Consider the following 10,139-nt stretch of genomic DNA (forward strand, 5'->3'; position numbering starts at 1 on the left):
CACTGATCATAGCTCTTCAACAATGGAGACATACATGTTATTCTTGCATATTTTTATGAAGGCAGCACTGCTGGGTAAATGTAAATGCCTGAACTTTGCCAGCCAGTCTGGAAAAGCTGCCAAAAGACAAACCCAAACACTACATGCTGTATATACACATTTACCAGAGTGGCACTTTACAAGTGTTCAGAAAGTTTACCTGAAATCAGATCTTTCTGATTTGAAGCATTTCTGTCTTTTTTGAAAACCACAACAATGCAATTTCAGAATTTTTTTACAAGAAAACTAAGAAAATGGCAGTTACCCATAAAGAAGACTTCTGTCATATTCCCATTTTTAACAGCAAGATTTATATGCTAAAAAGCTTTTTGAAATATATGTAGGAATATGTAGTGACAAAAAGTTTGACAGGAAAGGCAAACAAACAGACCTGGAAAAAAATCACTTTCTTTTACAAAAGAAGCTTTTACACACTGAAACTTTTCACAAACTTGAAGTGGAAACAGGAATACTGAGGCTTCACAGAGGCTGCAAACAATTGTTTTGGGTTTAAGGCAAGTATGTTCATCAGCAGGATGTGTAGTGAACAGCAGGAGGAAGTGATAAGGTCTTAAATCTTGCCACACAGAGAGGCAACTGATTTTAAATATGAACTTGAATGAATAAAATAGACTGACTCTTGGAGAAACTCAAACCAGATGAATAGCATTTCCTGAACCAATTGTAAGGCAGGGTGACTTCTTTGCATACAAATGAAATTAGGATTTAGGTTGATCAGAGCCATGCTTTCCTTAGAGGACAGGGAAAGGAAGATGAGGAGAAGGAAGAAGGGATGATAGGGAGTTTTAGGATTTTGCTTTGGTCTGCTTTGTTTTGTTTAAAAGAGAGAACTAGATTGTTTCCACATATTTGCAAGCCCACCAGTATTAAAAATATAATTATGCAACATGAATCCCTGGTGCTGAAATGATGGAGTTTATGTCAACACCAGGAGCCAAAAGAAGGACATCTTAGGTGATAGACACACTGCAGGTTTCTGCTGAGCTTTCTGTGGGGGTTAAAGGGTTGATTCCAAATCCATACAGTTTGTTAGATATTCCAGGGACTTGGCTTTTGCCAAGTTTTGGTTTTACAAACATAAAAAAATAGAAACTCCCAATAGCTGGAATAATTCAGCTATAATCTGGACCTTCAGGCAATTTCCCAAATATTTGGCTTATCCTCATGACTGGCACACATAGTCTTACACATGCAAACAGGTTAATTGAAAAGAACTATATATTCTCAACAGGGAAAAAACAGATTTGTGAAATAGGGTCTGGAAGAGATACTTTGCCAGTTCTGTGGCCTTCATTTGAGAGTTCTTTAAAGAGTACTAAATTATTGGTTTTATCACTTGGAATAGATATAAAGGTTTATAAAATATCTTGCTTGTAATTTGAAAAGAATGTGAAACACCCACTGGAAAAAAAAAAACTATCTAGAAATAGGTTATAAAGTATAGGTTTTCCTGAATTTTCTCTTTATATTGATATCTTTGTATTATAATAATCAACACCTAATTAGTATTGAGACTACACAAGAAAAACCAAACCATCACCAGGAACATTTAAATACAAACTTTTGCTTTTCAAGTTGAAAAATGCATATTATAGCTTCATTTGCAACAAATGCTATAAAAGAATTGAGTTTTTAGATATGTGTGACATTTTGAAATACAGAAATCACCAGAGAATTTTTCTGGATCAGCCAATGGCCAAAGCATTTGGAAAGACTCTGAATGATCCAGGAGCTATCAGCACCCTGTGAGACATGTAGGGTTTTCTGACAGCACATCTCAGACCAGGCATAAAAAGGCAATTAAAGGATACCAAGCATCCAAAGAAAAAAAAGCATCAGGTGTTGCTTTGGCTAAAAATTTGGTTGTAGTGTGTTGGCTCTTCACACCCTCCTCTACTGGGCAGTATGTGGGACTGTGTAATCTGCCAGTGGTGCAACCATAGTTCAGCAGAAAATTAAAAGCTCTTCACAGGCAACTCTGTTGCATGAAAATTTGAGGAGCAACAAGGTAATCAGAATGACCATTCATATGCTTAGCTAGGCATTGTGTCTAATTTTACTGAGCTTATTTACTTTCTAAATCACTTTGGGGCATAGGTTGGTATAAATGGAAGAAATTCATATAATGGAACTAAAATTTTATGCCTAGGAAAAATGCCAAGATTCATAACCATTCCCCCAGCTAAATTCTACTTTGCCTGATTTTCTGAATTAAGTGGTGGTAATTTTGTGCCTAATATGCATTCCTAGTTAACATGCTTGTCTCTATAAATTCTGTAATTGCTTATTTAAACAAGGCAACAGGCATATTACACATAATTGGCGTGCACAATTACCTCATTTGCATCAGCAGTCACTGTAATTTCATGTCACACCGATTATGCATGAAATCATGAGTATATTTTGGAAGACATTTGAAACCCAAATGCAAAACAGAGGCACAACATAAGTTTCTAAATCAATTATTCTTTTCTTTCACCTTTAAAAATGTTTTCCTTCCATGATGCTATTCTGCATTCTTGTGCATTTACTTCTGTTTGTCTATTTATTTTTGCTTTCATTAGCTCACTGTCCTGTAATCAGGTCTGTAGAAGATTGTTAATTATTCCCATGAATAATTCTTGCAGTCCTCCTGTGTCAGCTAAATGGTGCATGTGTACTTCCATCTGTGTTCAAAGAAGCCTAGAATTTTCAATAAGAAAAGGCTGCAGTGTTTTCATCCAGGCATGGCTACCTTCTGCAGAGGAGTTTGCTCTAAACACAGTTGATACTTTTGAGGACTATGTATTCCAACTGCTGGCATTCTTATATCTATTTATTTTAATAAAAACCGTTTAAATTTCTTATTGCCATTATAATTTAATTTTTTCATTTAATGAAATCAGAACTTTGGAGAAATTAACATTTTAACTTTTGAAATCCTTACAGGTGGTGATTTAAATGCTTTAAAATTTAATCTGCATAAGTTCAAATAATGTTTTATGTATGATTTTGTTTGCTAAATTAATATAGACAATAAAATTTTAAGACAAGATGGAACTTTTTATTGATGGAATGATTTAAAGGAAGCTGTGCTTCATTTCATTCTGAAATAAAATACTGGACAAAAACAGAGCACTAGAGTAATTTAACAAGGTGAAATACAAATAACTGTGGCTTTTCTGGTGTTGCTAAAATGGGAGAGCTGGAGCTGATCCTGCTTTTTCAATGAGTGTGCCTGGCTGTATCACACTTTTCAGCTCAGCTCTGCATGCAATCAAATGCCAATTTTAAAAATTTATCTGGTTTTCAACTTTTCACTACTCAGGCACTCAAAGCCATCTTATTTCCCTGTATTCCCTAGAGCATCCACACTTGAGATCCATGAAGTTGCTACTCATTAGTCCAACATCTTAGGCAGTCACAGCAGAGTATTAACTTAGGCAGATGCTGTGTTCTCTTGAGGAGTTTGTGGAGGACTTTATCCCCACGCAGTTCATCCCCACTCTCACAAACAAAAATGTGTGTTTACATGGCTGTGTCCTCCCGTGGGAGAGGCTGAGTTTGAAGGCAGAGTGCAGAGCTGGAGCTGTGGCCCTGGCAGAGCTGCTCCTGACCCCACTGGCTGGGTCCTCAGGAACAGGGGACAGAGCCCGTGTCACTGGCCAGCACTGCCTCCCTGACACAGTCAGGATTCCTTCAGCTAGTGCCTCACATCTGGACAAATCCAAGAGAAAAAAACAGGCTTGGGTTAGTCTGTGATGTTTATGATATAAAGTCCATCATCTGAAGGCACCTGAGCAGATAGTGACTCCACCTGCTATGAGGGTACTTGCTGTGAAAGTGTGCATAATGTACAAATGTAAACCAACACATTTGGCTGTGTTCAACACTCCCACATCACAAGTGGGAGTGAGCCAGAAAGGCAGAATAGCTGCCTATTAGACTTTCAGACAGCAGAGAGTATTAATTATGCAATATTCTGAGGGTGCACTGAAATCACCTTTGAAATTTGATTTTATTGTATAGAGAAATATTAACTATAAGTGTCTGATTCATCCCAGGGTAAAATAATAAAATACATGAGTATGTTCATATGTCTGCATAACAATAGTCTGTCATGTAATATGGTTACACACGTATTCATGCATCTATTTATATAGAAGCTACACATACAGATGTGTGTGTGAATGCATACACAGACACACATAATCAAGAACACAAAAACACTAGGAAAGAACTCATTCTCAGAACTGAGTTCAGGAAAGAACTCAGTAAGATCTAAGGATGACCAGCCCCTGAGCTGAAAGACAGAAGCAGGGTGCAGAATGAAGCCCCTGTAATCCAGCAGGAAATGGTTGGTAGGAATACAGCCCAAAGCCAGGTGACACAGTTGGCTTGTCTTCCCTCTTCTGTTGTCTGCAAGACACAAATAAATTTATTATGTGTGTTTGTAAATGAAAAACTGGCTTGACCTCAATACAATATGGAAATACAGTTGTGTTGTTCAAGATGCCTTAAAAGATCCTATTTTTAACAGGTAGGGGAAAATATCTTGAGTACATTATTAAAAGTGGTCATTTCATGTTACTTTTGTGAACTTTAGAAAACCTCACTTTTGAAATTTTAGTTAATTTATATCAAACCTGGCAAATTTTCAGTAGTTCTCATTTATTAAAGCCTGATTGAGACCCATCAGAGTCCAAACCTGCTTACATTAACTTGCCAGGGGCTGGAGGCTTTCCCAGCTATTGCTCTTCTTTGGAGGATGTGATTTCCCTTGATCCCCCCAGCAGTGGCAGCTCTCACACCAGCCTGCTGCTATAGAAGAAGCTCTGCTCCTTCCTGGACAGCCTCAAGCAGCACTTCAGAGAGCTGGGCACTTGCTGGGGTGCCTCAAATGCTAGTTTGAGAATCACAGCAGGCTGTCGTGAAAAGCACTTGCTGTCAGATCAAAACCACCCTGCATAAAACACAGGTTAAGTTAAAGTGGAAATATGCCTATTCTGGAGGGCACATTCAAAACAGCTGATGCTAAAATAATTGGGTGAAGAAGCGAAGAAAATAAACAATATGATCTTCCTAGAGCTAGAACAAATCTTGGAGGCCTTGTTTCTCTTTTCAGATGATTACTGGAGGTGTGTCCTTGGTCTGCAAGGTCAGGGATCTCTGTTCCATGCTTGCTGCTCAGTGCAAATAACAATTTTCAGAGCAAACCTGTTCTAGATAAACTTTCACAGGTAATCTGTAGCTCTTCTTAGGGTCCTCCAAAGTTTTAGTGCCATTAGAAAGCCCTTCCCACACCTCATACTCTGGCAAAACCCATCAGTCTTCAACACCCTGGAAAATTAAAGATTGTTTTAAGGCATCTGTAACAAATGCTTGTGGCACAGTGCATTGCACTGTTAGAACAAACTGATCTGTTTATATTTCCTTGATTCAATCAGGAGTACAAATCCACCACTGTGACTGAGGTGTTTTTTTTTTTTTCTTTTTCCTCAGAGCAACATCAGCATCAGGAGATTTTGTTCTCTGTATATTTCTCCTTCACATCTCCCTGCTCTCATATTATGATTCCTGCACTGCTCTGTGACTGGTCTAAAATATTTGCTGATTTTAATCTTAATTAAATTAATTCAATATTTGATTTCAAGACAACACTGTTCAAAATATCTTTGATTTTATCATATTTTGTGCAAGAATTAAATTCAAGAAAATGTAAATACATTTAAACAGTGATTGCAGTCTGGAATATTGAGTTTTCAGGAGTAGAAAGTTCATGAGAGATTTAATCTATTATGAAAATTAGAATGAACTGTTCAGTGTATCACAGGTTCATGGCTCAAGTACCAGGTGTGCAGATCTTTCTGTGATTGAATTAAGGCATGTAAGAGGTGAAGAGTGATGATTCTCAGTCAAAGTCCATGTGGGGTAAGAATTGTAATGATATGAGAAAGCAAATAAAAATTCTCAGTAAGAAAATACCAATGGAGAAAAGGTGCAGTTCAAAAATTAAAATCCTATGTTTCCAAAATTCCTTATTCAGCAATTTCAAAATAACAACATTTTTAGAATGCTCTAATTTTTGGGCAGCTTTTTCTTACCTAAAAAAAATATAGAAGTCAATGAAACAAACATTCTGAGGAATGAAATGAGTGTAGTACCTGTGTCTTTCAAAACAAATACATGAGACAAGGATTAAAATGCTTTTCACAGATAAGAATCTGCAGTCATGTCAGTACATCCTGAGATTATTGACTACTCTAGTAGTTTCATGCTGTTACATTAGGAAAAAAAAAAAAAAAAAAAAAAAAAGAAGTAAAATGTTTTCTTCCAGATGCCAAAGTGCTTGCTGTTAAGCTGAGCACAGACAGCATTTAGCCTGTTTCAACACACCTTCCACCTGTCAAGCTTCTGAAACACCACCATATCATCAATGGGTGAAATCTGGTGCTGTTTGGCTTTTTCAAGGCAATGCCAGTGCATGTTGAAATTAACACCTTGCTGAAAGGCTATGAGCACAGGCTTGCTGCTGCTGTAACTTGACTGTAGTCATACAAGAGTCTGCGGGAACAGCCTGTCACTTGTCCTTTTCCAAAGAATATCCCAAAAAGTTGTAAACAACAAAATAGATCTACTTTGATAATCTGACTCACAACACTAAATTCAGCACACAACAGCAGAAAAATCCAACTGCTGCATTTAGTCATAATATGTGAAAGTAACTGGATTCATAAGAAACTAGAAGTAGTGTGGAAAAAAGTCATTCTTCATGTCCTTATCTCACTTTCAGTATCTCCTGTACAACTGCATGTGCAGATGCTCCTCCGGAAGAGCTCTCAAGCTGAATCCTTATCTCCTCCCCATCACTGTCTGCAGCAGGCAGGGGAGGAGGGGGAGGAGAGCCAGCTGGAAACCCCAGGGTGTATTTCTGGAGTTTCTGACCATGTGGGACTCAGCAACATGTGCGGGAGCCTTCAACATCTTCAGAGGACATAAGCATGAAATCAGTGCCTGCCTGGTGTCCCACCTTCTTTGTGCCCTAGGGATGGTATATGTGTTGCAGGCAGAACATTTTTGGTTTCCACCTGCTTTCCTTGCAGTCTTATTCCTCACATGCCACCCTATTCTTTACAAACACAGAAGCAAATCAAGACCAAATCTTATTCTTTTCCTCCTTTCTTACATCTTAGCTTTCACTGGAGTTAAGTTTCACAGGTTTGTTACATGAGAACAGAATGCCACTGTGGACCCCAGGAGCTGAACAGGTGACAGTGATAGTCATGAATCTCTGCAATAGATAGGGCACTGTGGGACAGAAAAATTGATTTTCAGAAACAATGCTATTTCTCTCATTATTAGAAAACAGGCCAGTTTTAGTGCAGTCCCAGTTGGTAACTTACCTATGGGAGGGGCTATGATCCAGTTTTGAAATAGTTGTTTAACCATCAAATCTCCATACATGCTGTGATTACTCACTTTACCTTGCGTGTTTTGTTGGAGATATTCCAAAGGAGTTCAAACTCAGAAGATTAAATAATGCTCAGACATATTCCTGATGTAGTCTTCTGCCCACTGCACTCAGCAAGGGAGGACTCATGGAGAAATGAGATACACAGAATGAAACAGCTTTATGGTGGGAGAAGGAAATATTGCTGGTTTTATACCAATTCATTACTTAATCCTTCTTTTTAGCAATGGAAACAAAAGTAACCGGTTTGAAGTTTCCTCTTGTCTCTTGCTTTACTTTTTATTTAGTTGTGGGAAAGGTACCTAGATAGAAGGATGTACTTTCTTCCTGAAATGAATATTTAGGTTTTCTCTTCTATGTAATCCACCATAGTTTCCCACCTATTACAGCTTACATATTCTTTAATAAATCAGACCTTTTCCCCCTATATATGTTCACTATCAGTTCCTGTTGCATCCCTCTCAGCTTCTCTACTATTTTAGGGAACAGGAATAAATCCCCTCACCTGCAATGCAATTGTTCCAGGATGGCAGGAGCCCAGTCTTTTATCAGGAAAGACCAAGGGCAGATGTGTTGGATGTTTTGAAAAGAAATGTGCCAAAAGACTGGAAATCTCAAAAATAGGTCAAAATACTTCATCATGGCAGATGGAAACAGCAGACTTTTTCAAAGGAGAGTAACTGAAACTCACAGAAATTGTATTTAGCCTCTAACCTTTCCTAGCATTACAGGACTGTAATACTTCAATTATGTAATTACATAGTCTTATTTGTTTTTAATGTATATTAAGGTATATTAAATCATGAGATCTCTAATCTTACATAGTCTTAGGGATTATGCAATCGAAAGGTCTTCATAAATTTACTTGTACACAACTCCTCTGTCTTCTACAGATTGCTTTATAGACTGTATAGTGAAATTTACTTTGGCTATTTTGACCTTTAATTGAATGATCCAACATGTGATTTTGTCATAAACAGATGGGAAAAGAGATGTTAGAAAGAGAAGTGCAAATGACTTTGAGATGTGCAAATGATTTCCATTTGATGCAAATCCCAAAATTGAGGATGCATCCTGAATTTACAACTTCATTATTTTTTTCCATAGAAAACTAAAGCATAATTTGAAGAAAAAATATGTATTACTTCTTACAAATGTTTTTAAGGATACACACAGCAAGGATAAAATTTAACAAAGGAATGTAGTAAAAAATGGAACATGCACCATTAACTAGCAAAATGAAAGACTTTCTAAATGAAACAGGCAATCCCATCCAAGAAATAATTGTTGTATACTACCCATTTTTTCTATTATATTTCAACTATATAATTTCAACTATTCAATTATTAGTTTTGTACATATCCTTGCTTGATTCTGGTTTTTGAAAAGATGTTTAATTTCAGCCAACAGATTTATTTTCTTTTTTCATTTTTTTTTTAAAGTTCAGAGTTGACATTGGAAATATTTCTTTACTGAGAGGGAAGTCACACACTGAACAGACTTTTCCTACAAAGAGGTGGTCAATGCCCCAAGCCTGTCAGTGTTTAAGAGGCATTTGGACAATGCCCTTAATATCAGGCTTTAATTTCTGGTGAGCCTTAGAGTGGTCAGGTAGTTAAACTAGATACTAGATGGTCATTCCAACAAGGTAGGTCCCTTCCAACTAAAATATTCTCTTTTCTCCTCTTCTCTTCTCTTCTCTTCTCTTCTCTTCTCTTCTCTTCTCTTCTCTTCTCTTCTCTTCTCTTCTCTTCTCTTCTCTTCTCTTCTCTTCTCTTCTCTTCTCTTCTCTTCTCTTCTTTCTGTATTTTAAAGACCCTTTTTTTAGTTGCTGATGGAACATTCATGTTGGTACTGTTTTTTGGGGGGTTTTTAGCTTTTTTTTTTTTTTTTTTTTTTTTTTTTTTAATGATCAAGCATTCTTATTCTTTTAGGTAAGGAATTGAAATTTATACGGGAGCAGTTAAAGTCAGTACCAGACATTAATAAAGAGAAGAACCTCCATTGTGTGGACAAAGGGATTCATTCAGCAGTAAGTCTGTGTCTTCCTTAGTCCTCTTTTTACTGTTTATACACTTGTGGATCCTTTCTTTTTGCCTTTCATATTCTTTAACAGATTCAGCTGCATGCTGGCCTTGGCTTCTCTAACCCTGTCCCTGAAAGACCAAACAGATTCCACCTGTTGTGTGTGGAATCTGTTTCATGTCTGATTTTAGATAGGAGCTCCTTGCTCATCCATGTAGTCTGCCTGCCATCTTCACTGGATTTTCTTCCTTCACTTCTTTCCTGTCATTCATAAAAAAGACTAGGAAAGGCCAAGCCATGATGGTACAAGCAGAGACCACCAAGTGACACTTTCTGAAGTGATTGTATAAGAGTGTGAATTTTAAAAATTCCAGAGACACTTGTAGATTGCTCCCCTAGGCTTTCCCTGTGGGTAGAAGATGTGCCCAAAGTACACAGTAGAGATCTTCACACATGCACTTTGCAGCATATTAAAGCAGGGAATCAGGTTGTCCTGTCACTGTTGACTAATCTGATTAGTCATGGAGTGATGGGACTCACTATTTTATATAAATGATTCACTGTTCCCTTTATCCCACTCACTCAAAGCACACTGAAATAATAT

This window comes from Erithacus rubecula (assembly GCF_903797595.1).
Source record: "Erithacus rubecula genome assembly, chromosome: 1".
In the NCBI taxonomy this organism is placed as follows: Eukaryota; Metazoa; Chordata; class Aves; order Passeriformes; family Muscicapidae; genus Erithacus; species Erithacus rubecula.